Source organism: Patagioenas fasciata, chromosome 26 (genome assembly GCF_037038585.1).
Source record: "Patagioenas fasciata isolate bPatFas1 chromosome 26, bPatFas1.hap1, whole genome shotgun sequence".
Taxonomy (NCBI): Eukaryota; Metazoa; Chordata; class Aves; order Columbiformes; family Columbidae; genus Patagioenas; species Patagioenas fasciata.
The window spans coordinates 5,510,266-5,524,368 of NC_092545.1; the positions used below are offsets into that span (position 1 = coordinate 5,510,266).

The 14,103-nt window shown below is 45.6% G+C and overlaps 1 long non-coding RNA gene across 2 annotated transcripts in view; it reads left to right on the forward strand.

The window, feature by feature from the left end:
• LOC136112069 (uncharacterized) overlaps positions 1-14,103 on the forward strand; it is a 92,030-nt gene that overhangs the window by 22,415 nt on the left and 55,512 nt on the right. For both annotated transcript variants that reach the window (XR_011735850.1, XR_010652796.2), the window contains exons 3-6: positions 3,489-3,588; positions 3,979-4,182; positions 6,584-6,678; positions 12,572-12,802. This is a non-coding gene — a long non-coding RNA (uncharacterized lncRNA). The remainder of the gene's footprint in view (positions 1-3,488; positions 3,589-3,978; positions 4,183-6,583; positions 6,679-12,571; positions 12,803-14,103) is intronic.

Consider the following 14,103-nt stretch of genomic DNA (forward strand, 5'->3'; position numbering starts at 1 on the left):
CTTTTTAGTCCTGTGAAGATGAAGCTTGCTCTTTAAATGTTATATGAATGGAAATAAGCGGTGCATTCTTGGCTTACATCTTTGCCTTTCAAAAATAATTAAGAAAAATAACTGAACAACTGCTTTTAAAGACGAGTGGCTGCTATCCAGGCGTTTATCTCCACTCATTCTCTCTTGAAAACCATGTCCTGACCCCACCAACCTCCTAAGGTAACGTTCTTAATAACCTGTGCTTTGAAAACTTTATGAATAGACAAGACATCCCAGCAAAATCTGGCATGAAGAGGGAAATGTGATGTGCTAAAGGTCTTGGGTGGACTTGAAAGGGGATTGGATGTAATTTCCTTTTGTGAGTTGAGAAGCATCGGATGTTTCTGCCCTCGCTCCAGCGATTCCGTAATGGTCTGATACAAACTGACGGAAAAGCCGCTTCTGGCCCTTTGAAACCCTCGAACAGTTGTGCAACAGCTACGTGAGTGGTTTTATTACTCATAGGGGGGTAAAACGGGATGACAAGTTGATCTCAACATTTAATAACTAGAATATTGGTATTTTTAACTCAAGTGCTATTTGCTTCATTAAAGGGATGCAGAAAAAGGTGAAAATCACTCCAGCGCTGAGGGTCTGAACAAATCCTGCCTGTGTGAGATTAAACTGAGTATTAAAAGTGAAATGATAGTTGTGTATGGGGCACTAGACTGGGCTCAGCGAAAATCAGGGTTCAGATCACGTTTCTGCTTCTGCCTTGTCCTGAACCAGGTTTGCACTGCTGCTGATGCACCTAACAGGGATTTTCAGGAGCGTGTAAATGATGTAGGGACCTGTTTCCCCTGCACTGCAATACGTGTATATTCATCCACAACAGCAATAGCACTTGTGTAACTGCTCCAGACGTAGGTGGTGTAACCGATGTGGTTGACAGATACAATTTTGTTCTTCCATGTATCTCCATTCATTCCCTTCTGCTTCCCCCATCTGACCGGGACAGGTTCAGCAAACAGCAGCTCTGCCCGTGGCGAATCCTCCGCGTCCTGCGGCCCCCGGGACCCCAATGGGGAAGGAATGTGCCATTTCACCCCAGCCCTGGGTCTGTGCGTTCAGCTCGAATCCCATCCCGCCTTCCATCCCCATTTTCTGCTCCCCAAGCCTCAGCCCGACCCAGCCTGCAGGTTTTCTCGGACGTACAAACACAACCGTGCGGCTCCTGCATCTGCGTTCCAGCCCTGCGCTCCTGGTTGCTTCCTCCGGCCGTTCCCAGCTGCATTCCAGGCTCCCCACAACCCGCCTGGCCCTTCCCCTCCGTTTCCAGAGCTGATCCAAACCCATCAAACTCAACAGAAGAGCTTCTATTGCCTTCCAGGGCCCCTGGATCAGCTCTGCAGTTCCTCTTTAAAACCTGCTCCTTACGTAAGGCTTTTTCTTGTGCTTGCCTCTGTTGTCTCACACATTCCCACAGTGAATTATCCTTCTTTCCCTCCGTTTTATCCTTCTTATTTTCTGGGTTTCTCTTGAAGGATATAATAATCTGCTGCTTTAGACCTATTCAGAGTGTTTGGAAAAGTCACCCCCCTTCTACCCAGTAGTTGTTGCTCCTCAGCTTATGTGCAGCACTCAGCTATATTTGTACTGCCAAGGTTTAATATAAAGGAAACTGCTTTCACCTGAACTGTGATTGAAAGGAACTTAGCAAGCACCAGATGAGTTATTTTTAGTGTGGCTTTAATCAGATCACGACTGTCATCCGATTCTGACTAATGAAACCTCATCACCAACTTTTTTACATCTGTGTCGCCCTTTTTGCCTTGGAGAAGATTGTGGACATATATGGTGTGTTACAAGCATGTTCCTTCCTTCCCTTTTCTTGAAATGCAGGACAAATAATGGTTACTTCATCTTCCTGCTGTATCCCTCTTCGTTAGCTGCATTTTGCTTAATTCTCCTGCGTCAGTGTAATGTATGTGCATAGCAATCTGGTGCAGACTGTAGGTAGTTAATTGAAGGTGCAGGCCCTTCTGATACATTTCTCAAGAGCTACTAACTTCTCGTAACTTCTCGACACGATTAAGGTGATTTTTTGAAGGTTAATCCCCTCAGAAAACACATGCAACCCCATTTCTGCCTGCGCCGCGTGTTGTGCAATTGTGTGCACAGGTACAAGCTGTTTAATGTTCTCCATCTGCGCGGCAGCAGTGACAATGCACATCATTGTGAATTAAACACTGTGGGCTTAGTTGCTTTTTTTTTTTTTTGAAGGTATTGGTATTTGTATTATTTAGAGTCATGGTAGGTGAGGGCTGGCTCAGTTTTGCCAAGGGACGGGGGAATCGTGCGGGTTATGACGTGGTGTCCAGCACAAGCCTCTGCTGGCTGGAGGCCATCTGGGCTCCGCTTGCTCTGTACAAAGGCAAAGAGCGGTTCAGTTCTTAAACCCGGGTTTTAGGATGGGGGAGGAACCACTCAAAGCTGTGGCAGAGCTGTGCAAGGCAACGTGTGTGCATGACAAAGGATGGATCCGCAGCACCGGCCTCCGCACACTGAACCTCATCCCTGCCCATCCTCTACCTCCTTCATCCCCGCGTGCTCCATAGAGTTTGCACCTGCTGGCTCTGCCACAATCAGACCTTTCAGCTCCATTCTTTCCTCCACGGGGAATTCGGAGAGAGCTGGCAGGACACACAGCTTTTTATTTTCTTTGTGGCAAACAAGAAAGGGAAAGCAGAACTATTTGACCTGGATGACGGTGTCTGCAGCCCCATAGACTCCAGTTGCTTCCCACACACATTGAAAACATTCCATTGAGTCACCTTACTGCTGCGCTTGAGGCAAGAGCACGAACAAAGCAGCGACTGTCCAACCCGAGCGACCTCTGCAAAAGGAAGATTTTCCTGGCGTTGATGTAGTTATAACTACTTCTAACTACAGTTATAACTACTTGATGTAGTTACGGACAAAGAGCTCCCAGTGTGGACCAGTCTGCCCACCGGCCAGGCCGTGCTTTGGCCAGTAAAGGTGCTTCAGCTTGAGGAAAACAACCCCACGGGTACCGTTGTGTCTATATCAGGGTGCTGTGGTACCTTCCGCACCCCAATTAACATCCTTGTGTGATATAGGATGTAAAGATCCTGGTTTTTACAGCAGTTAAAAACTGCTGGAGCCTGAGAGTTGGGTTTGGCCCAGTTTGCTGCCCCGAAGCCGTGTGGGGTTTGCTGTTCATTTTCAGTAGCTTTTGACTATTCTGCCCTCCAACACGCAGGTTTTGTTTGTCGCTTTCCTTAAAGTCTTGATCCCTGCAGTCATGTGAATAGTTCACTCTCAGTTTTTGCTTAGTTTTATTATTATTTTAAATAAAAAGGAGTTTTCTAGGTCTTGAGGATGTAGAGAGATGCTTGAAAACACAAACCCGAGCAATGTGAATCTGAGAAAGCAAATAAAAAGAACTCTAATGGTTTTATTTTCTTAATCTCCTGGTCTCTTCATTATATTTTTAGGCCTGACTGGTGGTTCTGAATGCTCGGAGTTGACAGTCCTGAGTCCTGATCTGAGCCTTTCCCTTTTCCCAAGAGGCTGCAAGCCAACAAGAGACAAAAGGTGAGTTAAAGCGTGGTTTTAATCCCGCTTTACAGATGTGGTGCTTTGCAGAGCTCGGGACTAAGGACTCGGGGTCTCGCAGGGAGTCTGTGGTGGCATAAAGCACCAGCTTCACATCTTCGAAGTCTCAGTTTTGTCTCCAATGAAGCAGCAATTAATGGTGCTGTGTTGCTTCTGAGCAGCTCAGAACAAGCTATTCCTAAAGTATAAAAGTAATAATAAATAAAATAAAAATTGAGAGTAGTCTTCGACTGGGTATAAATGAGCAGAGCCTCAGTGATTTGATCACGGAGGGTTCCCGAACCCCAAATCCAGCTCTATACAAAGCGATTAATCCGTGTGTTCCAGCTCACAATCAGGGACTCATTTTTGTGGGTTTTCTCCTCTAAGGACGAGCAGGGAGCGAAGCCCGGAGGGAACAAAAGCAAACCCAGCAGCTGTTTGCTCACTCCACGCACTATTGTCCTCCATCAGATAAGCCAGAGGCCCTGTGGTGGAACAATTCCAGATCCAGATCGGCCAGAAAGCAAAACAAAAAACAGCTCTGAGACCATGAGACAAACCCCACAACTTCTCGAGTTTCATCTGTCCCAGGTATGTACCTGCCCCATCAAGTCAGATGATGGGGAACTGGTTGCGATTCCCATGCGGAGGTGACTTCTGGTTTCATCCTGCTCTAGGGGCTGTGCTTACTGCACATTTATTGCCCTGCAGCAGGATTTTACCTGCTAAATAGGGCAAAATGGTGAGGGGGATGAAGGAATTTGGTGTCGGGAATTCAAACTGTATCTGCCATATAGTATAATAGGTTGTTGCTCTAAAGATGCCAAGCCATGAGCTACTGGAGGGCTCCAAGAGACAGGAGCCAACTCTGGGAATGGCAATTTTGGTGGCTGATTGCAAAACCTTGTGTTTTCTCTCCACAACCACATCTCCAAACAGGCAACAGGTTCCATGTCCCAGCCCGTCCGTGGGTAAACATTGGTGAATCCAAAATGTACTGCCCCGCTTTTATTTGGCGTTATAAGCTGGACCACAGCCAGGCTTTAATTGGTGTCATTCAGCTCCGACTTATTTACCACCTTTTCCTGGTTTCCGTGCGACTTTTGGCCTGTTCGGGTATTTTAGTTGGCGGCAAAGAAAAGGCTGCTTTAAAATGGCATTTGTCCGGGAGAAGTTTTTAGCCATCCTGTTTGAAGGGTACATTTGCTGAGCGCCAACCCAAACGTACGCAGGTACATTAAATAGAAAAGGTTTGTTCAAATTATTACCTGCGAAAGGTAAAATTCAGAAAATTAAGTAAAATAAACTTCCAAATGCATTTAATTGAAAACTAGGCAGCTTTACAGAATACATTTATGAGCTGGCTGTTTTTGAGCTGCCGATCCGGACCTTCGTTTGTTTTAATCCTCACAAGACGATGAAAAATACGGTAGAAAACCAGACTTAATAAGCTATTTCAGAGTGAAGGCAGCAAACAGCAGCAACGTCCGCTCCAGCTTGGCGCGTCTCACCAGCACTGTAGGAAATACTATATATATGAAATACTATATATGAAATATTTCATGTTCCAAAGTTGCAGGCAATGCCCACAGAGTGGCTCTTGTCCTGGTGATCTTTCCTTGTATTATCACAGCTCTTGGCTTTGCTTGACTTTAAATAAGCTACCGCTCTTCCTCACCTTGTTTATTCAAGGCTCCGATAATATCAGTAAAGATTCCCCAGATCCCTGCACTATATTAATTGCTGTTAGCAATTATTTAGGTGAGCAAATAGTGGCAGAGATAACTGGCTATTTGCTAATCGTGTTCAAATGCAGGCATTAAAGCATTAATATAAATGAGAGATAAGACCTCAGCAATTCCCTTTCCACTGGCCCAACTCCATTTGAAGGGGGTGATGGCTTTAAATTTATATCATTTTAAAGAAGTAATGGGAGAACGACTCCTGCATTTTCCACAAGAGATAAACCCGTTCCCTACGTGTCACCAGCTGTCCCTAAACTGATTAATTTAGTGGTTTTGTGCTGCCAAAGGTGAACATCCAGCACTTGCAGTCCATTTCTAATTCAGGTTGCTATCACAGCCTTCAGATGTAGAACTATGGGCTCAGATTCGTGCACAAATGCAGGAAGAAATATTAAAACAAACCACTTAAATTCGGTGTATTTGAACATGTGGCCCCTCACCCGAGTCTTCATTGTGTTATAATAGATGTAGAGTCTTGATTTGTAGATAAGAGAGGAGGAGAACATGCACAGGCCCAGAGATTACAAAATCTTGGAGTAAATACCCCGTGTAATCGCCGCTTTTGTGTGTGTGGCAATTTCTCTAGTGGCTTTAGTTAAACATTTCCAAGTTCTTTGCTTAAAATAAGTCTGGTAGGTATTTTTGACCTCTGCTCCAATGCCGGGAAAATTAATGTCCTGGGGTTCTTTTTCTCTTTTTGTTTTCAATCGTAAAAATTGGGAAGGGCGTAGTAGCCTTGGAAGCTTCCTAAGATACCGATGTGGAGCCAGGCTTTTTGTTTTAAAGTTTCATAAAACTTTGGGGAAACTCTTTTTATCCCTTCTGAGCATCCTGACCATAATAATTTCAGTGCAAAAAGTGCCAGGATGCCCCAAGAAAGGCTGATTTTGCAGCATTTTCAAGCTTACTAGGACCATAAAGCAGTATAACAGAATTAATAGGAAGGAAACATTGCAGGGTTTCAGGAACAAAGTGTTTGGGGATACAATTCCCAGGTATTCTACTAAATGAACACTGTAACTTTTAAGGACTTTTGTCAGCTTAGAACAAAGTAAAGAATGGAATTTAAAAACTCTACAATCTTTATTCATGTTAAAGGCACCCAGTTTTATGAAAGAACCAGTGATTTATATCCGTATTTTGAAAAGATGCTAGGATTTATATACCGAACGTCGCATTTCTTCCTGCGGAAGCCAGCTAGGTAGCTCACATGTGACTCTAAACATCTCTGTTTTCTGTTTTTGGAGGATTTTAATGACTGCCGAGGGAATGGGTTTGGTGTGAAGCATCTGGTTCAAACAGAGCTCCCAGGACATCGCTGCTTCGAGGCACCAGGTCCAAGGTGAATGGCGAGTTGGCTTTCTGTGCCGTTATTCATTGACCGTGCGGGAACAGGGGTGGGCAGTGGGAGAGCCCAGGGCCATAGTCGTCTGCCTTTAATCCCACCAAATCTGCTTTTTGTTGCTGTCACCAGCTAATTCTATATAATCCTGTACTCTGGCACCCCACCTTTGTCCCGAGGAAAAGACAACCCTCTTCTTAGAATGGGTGCTCTAATGCACCATGCAAAATGCTCTTGGTGTCCAATATCTCTATCAATACCCACAGAATTTAAACAAAAGCTTTCCTGTGTGGTGTGTGAGAAAACCGTGCGCTTGCGGTGGCATTTGGGGGGTAAATAATGGCAGTGAACCCCACGAACACAGCCAGAACAGCCCTGGGGTGAGATGCTCTGCTCCTTATCCTTTTTAGGCTGCTTAGGGCGGAAATATCACCTGGAGATCCTGGAGCTCACCAGGTTTGTAGCTGTTCTAGAGGCCTCTTTCATTACAACAGCCTTCAATGGATTCTTATGGATAAGAACTCATCCTGGCAGGCGGTGTCTGATGGGAGGAAGAACTGGAGAGCCAGGTCACCGAGACAACTGCCAAGATAACAGCTTATCCAAACAGCTCTGTTTATTCTGCAATTTATTCAGTAAATTGCCCTGTCCGAATGAAATTTGATGGGAAATTATTCCGGGCATGGAATGTAGCGTACATTATAAACATCCGCAGCTCCCGATTTGAATTATACCCCATCTAATCCTTAGGAGATGTTATTGTAGAAAGCTGAAATCTATTCAGCACGTTTCAGAAGGTCTGTCCTGTTGGTGAATGCCATGAAGGCAGATTTCTGCAATAGCAGCGCTTGCCAAAAATCCAGGCTATGAGATCTCTGCCACGTCATTGTTATTTGCACTAATTAGAGTCTCATTAGATGCATATTTCCTTCCAAAGGTTCTGGCAGGGAATTGAAATCTCACCATAGAGAAACTGTTGCTGTTTGGGAATTTTGCTGATATTCAAGCACTTCAGAGACGGACGGTTTTGCAAAACTGAAATTTAGCCTCTAAATTATTGAGAGTATTTTGAAAGGTGCTCCCGACTGCAGCTTTCTGCTTATATATATGATTTTGTTCAATATGTACCATGGCAAAGCAAAACAGAGGCAAAGCAGAAAGTGATTAAAGAGCGTGAATAAAGTCAGGTCCCTATTCTCTATAGCTCTAAACATTTTTAAAGGTACTTAAGATAAGGATTTATTGCTGAACAGTCGGTCAGTCCGTCCTTTGCCAGGTTTCACATTGCTGATTAACGCCGTTCAGTTGTTATAAGCAAATGACTTTATATTTGCGTCATCAAAGCACTCAGGCCAAATAATGTGTAGGAATTCGTGTCTGAAAAATCCAATGGAAGACCTTACGGAGGGGAAAGGAGGCTTGAATTGTACTTAACCTTTCTAAGTTGTGTCTGTCTGTTTGCATTCTCATACCTGCAGAGTCAAACCCACTGATCCATCCATGTCCCAGCGGCCTGGGCAGGATGACCCGCGGTGACACGGAGAACAAGGGACAGCAGCTGCCGCGTCCCCGTTACACCTGCTGCGTTCCCCTTGAATGGCGACAAGGAATTGTGTTTTGAATAGGTCTTTTAGTCCCCTTTTGAAGCCAACGGTTATTATAGCATGAAGAATCTTGTTTACTTTCCCCTCCCCACTTCTTAGGCAATTGTCTCCTGTTGCCTCATTTGGGTATCTTACAACTGCCTTCGCTTTTCCTGTCGCAGTAGCAGGAAAGAGGTTCAGTACATGTAATTCTCTTATTTATCATCCCTCTGTACTTCAACAAGAAACTCCTGACACTAAAACCTGCAGGTGTTACCTCTTGAAATAAAGAAAGAATAGAAAGGAAGCACCGGGAAACACTCTATGACTACTAAACATGGTCAGGAGAGATGGGGGAGAAGATGCAAAAGGGACTCTCGGCTTGAACTAAGACTTCTGAGAATGATCTGCAGAAATCCTGCCAACCAGAAGGTGGTAGCACCTACTCGGGTCTGTGGTGACATTTCCGTTGACTCGGAGATGAGTCAACACCGAAAGTGAGATTTGTGCCCTCGGGTTTAGAGACAAGTGAATCAGGTCTGTTCCAAAAGTCCCACTTGTTGTGAGAGCTTGGGACCTGCTGCATTTGGAGAACTCGGCAGGTACAGCTGATGTTGGGTGAGCTTCCTCTCGTGTGCTCCTGGGTTTCACGTTACCGAGGAAGGTTTAAAGTGCATTAAAAGGTCACTTCTCACTGAGATATTTCAAGCAGGGATTGATGGATTCATTTGCTAAGGTCAAAATTTTGACCCTTACATAAGAGCAGAGCTTAACTGGTTTTGTGGAGAGTGGGTTTTACCTTGAAGCAACCTAAGCATATGAGAGAGCTTTGATTTGACCTTTGTCAGAGTGTAACAGGAGTGTATCCTCATTGGAGACATTACTTTTATTTCATTTCCTGCTCAGTTTTATTACCTGGTGTTTGTGATGTGAGCTAAATAGAAAACTGCTGATTTCTCATTATCCCAGCAGCAGTTGAAGTACGTTTGAAAAACAGGTGGAAAGCACATTTAATATCAAATTCTGTGTTGGGTTTGACTGCCTTGAGGGACGGAGGCTGTTAAAGCAAAGGATATTCTATTTGAGCCTGTGTGATTATAGGACAAGACCCCTGCGTGTTACTGTTCTGATTTGTTTGGTGGGTTGGGGACAGGGGATGTGGTGGGAAGGTGGCACTTGGAGCTCATACTGTCAGAGGTGCCTTGAAAATCCCTTTATCTTTGTAGGATCGTGCCTGTGCGATGTGGGTATGGGGCTGGCCCACACAGCCTTGCATTGGAAGTGCAGTGAGTAACGTATGTGTAAAGTGGGTGAGTTGTGTCCCTGTCCCAGTACTGGGGATGCGATTTCACACCTGCGGCCCTGGGGCCGATGCCGCTGCGTTGTGTGTTGCTGCCATCCAGAGCTCGCTGGAGCGAGCTGCATCTGAAGGAGCTTTTCTGCTTGTTCTACACGCGCCAGAGAAATGCGATAAATAATAAATGCCATAAATAAAGGATGGTGTTCCAAAATAGCTTCAGTTTCCAGCGAGAACTGGAAGCCGCATCTGCCACATCTGGGGAAAGTCTGTTTTCATTTTGTATTCAGTCTGTTCTCTCTTCCCCCAGATACTGGCTTCAATGAGAACACGATCTCTTTACAAGAGCCTTGAGGAGACTGATGTTCATAGATAAGCATTCCTATAACCTTATTCAGTTACTCTTCAGTGACTCTTGATAGTTCTGTGTTAAAAAAATAATGTAACTTTGGCTGCTCATTATTATAGTGATAGAGCTCGAAAGTGAAGGGTACAGAACACCAGCTGCATCACCGCGTGAGTCCTTCTGACTTCTTGTTTCAAAGAGAAGAGACACTTGAGAGCTGAAAATGGCTGTGGAGTCAGACATAGATACTAGAAACTAAGGATGTGGCGCTGTGACCCTCATTTCGGACACCAACAGTTCTCTGAAACGTGGTGGTGTCGTCGAGAGAACTCTTCTGCCATGGAGAGAGGCTGAGGAATCCACCCCAGGGACACTGCTTATGCTTCAGGGCATCTTTGCAAGGGAGGAACCAGCTCTGGGTTTCAGGAGGGATATTAATTTGGCTTCTTTCTTGCTTGTTGTCCAAGTGCTGTTTTTAAATCAAGGGGGTGGATATCATTCTCTTACCAATTCCTATACACCCAGAACACTTAAATTGATGTTGTGTTCTTGTGCTTGTCCCCACCCGTATGAAAGAACTGACTGTTGTGTAGGGACAGATCCTTGGCTGGCATCAGGCAGCACAACTCTTGAAATCGGTGCAAGTGACCCGAGGACATTGCCTGGAGTGTTTGCTGCAGCGCTACTTGACTCTACCTGCACAAAGAGACACTTGTGACCCACACTGTGACTGAGGCTCGCTGGTTAATTTTAAAACTACTGGAAAGAGAAAGTTCAGCCGTCTCACTGGTGATGGTGCGTGGGGAACGGGGAGCAGAGGCAGCGCAAGAAAACAAATACCGAGAACGTGAGTCACCCGGCTCTTTACTTGAAAGCTCCACGCTCCCCTCCAGCGATATTCCAGACGGTAAATCACTACCTGTGCATACTCGTGAGTTACTCATTCGTCACGTGTCCGGCCCAGCCGTGCCAGCTTGGTGGAGGTGGTTGAAGCCCTGGCCCAGGGAAGCTGCCGTGGTTCTCTGCCTGGACACGAGGGACCTGCACAAACTTGGCCTTGAGGAGGTGAAGGTCTCGAGGGGTCCGGCTGGGTTGTAGCTGTACAGGAGTCCTTGGAGTCCGTAATTCACAGCCTGAGTGACTGGTGACCCGGCAGAGCATTAACTTGGTTGGTTTTTTTCATGCTATCCAAGATGTCACATAAAACCTCCATGAAATGCTGTTGCATTTCGCATTCTGGAAGGTTGTGGCGCTCTGAAGGGAGCTGGGGCTCTTGAGCTTGGAGAAGAGGAGGCTGAGGGAAGACTCATTCCTGGGGATCAATATGGAAAGGGGCAGTGTCAGGAGGATGGAGCCAGGCTCTTCTGGGTGACAACCAGTGACAGGACAAGGGGCAATGGGTGCAACCTGGAACACGAGAGGTTCCACTTAGATTTGAGAAGAAACTTCTCCCTGGTGAGGGTGTCAGAGCCTGGCCCAGGCTGCCCAGGGAGGTTGTGGAGTCTCCTCCTCTGCAGACATTCAAACCCGCCTGGACACCTTCCTGTGGAACCTCAGCTGGGTGTTCCTGCTCCATGGGGGATTGCACTGGATGAGCTTTCCAGGGCCCTTCCAACCCCTGACATTCTGGGATTCAGTGATTCCCAGCCTCATTCAGATATCCTAGAACGTCAAACGGTGTAAGCTATCTAAGTCTAGGCAATGATTCTTCTAAGCAAAATCTTCCAAAACCCAGTACTGATTATATCTTATATACGGCCCAAATTCCCTTTGTGGCTACAGAAAGCACGACTCTGGGACTGGGCACACTTATTCTCCTGTAACAAATTACTGACATAGCAGCAGAGGGATGCGGTTTGGAGGTGACTCCGGAGAAGCCTGAAGCTGGATAAATCACACAGCAAACGTTACCTGCACACTCATCATTTTGATGCTTGCCAAGAAGCTCACTGGCTACTAAAACAGCTCCAGCACTGAATCCTGGAAAAAATGAACATTTTGAAGGATTAAGCAGTACAGAGGCAGTATTAAGTTGTTGTTTTCTTATGGTTTGCGTGATACATTAGCCTTGTAGTGGCCTAGAATTTTTGCTCTGTGGCATGTTTTCATAGAAAGAACAGGACAGAAATGTTGATCTCTGGTTCTGGGGAGAGGAGCTGCCTTTCCCAGAAGAGCTGGTGGTGTTGGCCCGGACCCACATCAACAATATCCAGGCTGGGTTCTGAAAAACTTGTGCATATTCCTGTTTTTTTTGCTTAAGTAAGGACAGCTAACAAACAAAGATTTAAGACTTCTTGAGTTTATTCCATTTAGTAGTTGGGTCCTGCATGGGAAATAATCCTGGAAAGTATTGTCAAAGTCGCACTGAGAATAGAAATGATAATAGAAAACACGCTAAAACTTGAAGCTGGTGAACTGTTTACCTGCGTTCACCAGCAATAGAGCATTGAGCCACCTCTCAGCTTTTAAACAGCAGTTTTTACACCCTTTGGTCTGTTCCTGCACAGTTCTCTTGTTTTAAATCTGCTGTTTGCACGTTTCTATGGCATTGCTGGTAAGAATTAAGCTTAGGAAAATGTTTGCTGGCCGAGCGAGCGCAGGGCTCTGCCAGGGGAAGGGTGGATTCGGCTGCTGCGTTAACCGGTATTATTGTCTTGTTTCAATCAGATGTTTAGGGAGATGAGCGACGCTGGTGCCCACAGGAGGGAGCCAAATGCATTGCTCTCAAGAAAAGCAGAAAACACCTTTGTCTTCAGTGTCTTCATCGGATGTTCCTGTGTGAAAAGGAGGAAGAGCCAATGGGGCAACCTCTGAACAAAGTGATGGAGCCTCTTGCACCGACTCAAAGGGAATCCAAACTTCTCCGGGAGCGTTCAGGGGGAAAAGCATCATGTTCAGGTATATCTGAAAGCCATGATACCCACTTTTAATACTGGAGGGCTCAAAAGGAGATGAGTCTTTTCTCTGACCTGAGTAGCAGTAGATATTTCCTTCTAGTGGTAGATCTATGAATTCTCTGTGTTCTCACACCGGGGTGGCTGTGGCTTTGTCTCATCTCCGTCTTACTCCAGCACCAGTTACATCTGGATAAAAAGCCCCATGAATGTGTCTTGCAACCCTTATCCCAGACCCGTCCAGCACTGCAGAGCCTGGGGAGGCAAACGGGATCTTTAGGAGCAAAGTAATCTGCTTTTTGAGGACTTGGGGCCCTCCATTGGGAGGCTGCAGGAGGGCCCTTGCTCTCCCTTCTCTGACATTGGGGAACCTCTTCCCCTTGTCTTGTTTGCCTTTTTCCCTCTAACTAAAACTTCAGCTTGGGTATGTGCCCTGTGGCTGAATGAGGAAAATATAAAGAAAAGAAAGCTGTCAACTGACTAAAAATAAACAGTGTTTTATGAATATGCTGGCAAATTTCACAGACGGATGGGATTTTTTCATTAGAGACGCTGGGGGTAACTTTTCCATAGTGAAAGGAATTTGTTATTATTGTTGCTTTTTTTTGGTATTTGCTGGATTCCGTGAGTTTTTGAGCTGTTTGCTGACATCTGCCATTGTTTTTGCGATTGCGCTTGGAGATGAGGTAGCGCACACATTTGCTTTTGCTTGGAGGATGGAGTGACCTTTCTCAGCCCGGTCCCTTTCATCTGCATCCCGAAATGATAATACCGAGGGACAAGACACCCTGCCCATCCCCAGCCGCGCTAAACCGCTGCCGTGCGAGCCGTGACCTCTTGTTTTCATTGTCACCATAACAGAGATGGTTGGAGTTGGGGACTGGAAGTTGGCAAACCCGATTGTTTCCTTCCTAAGTCATCCGGAGGGCTACGGGGAATATTTATAACATCTCATCTCCCTGGGAGTTTTGTGTGATAATTCAAAATGCCATTTTCCTTTAAGCTGCGTGATAAATGGGTTTGGGGCTCTTATCTCTGAGCTCTCGCTGTATCGGTAGGAGAGGAACAGTGGGATTGTGGAGAGACAAAGCAAACGGTATTTCCTACAATTCCTTGACCAATGATAAAGCAAAAATGTAGAATGGCCAAAGTGCCCCCGCACACAAAACGGCACAAGAACAAACGCCGGCTAAATATGCTGTATATAATTCATAACAGCTACGGGACTGAAAAGAAAATAGACGTGTCACGCGCAATGTTTTTTCATATGTTAAAAGAATACATTCCTTTCCCCTGCGCTGTAGT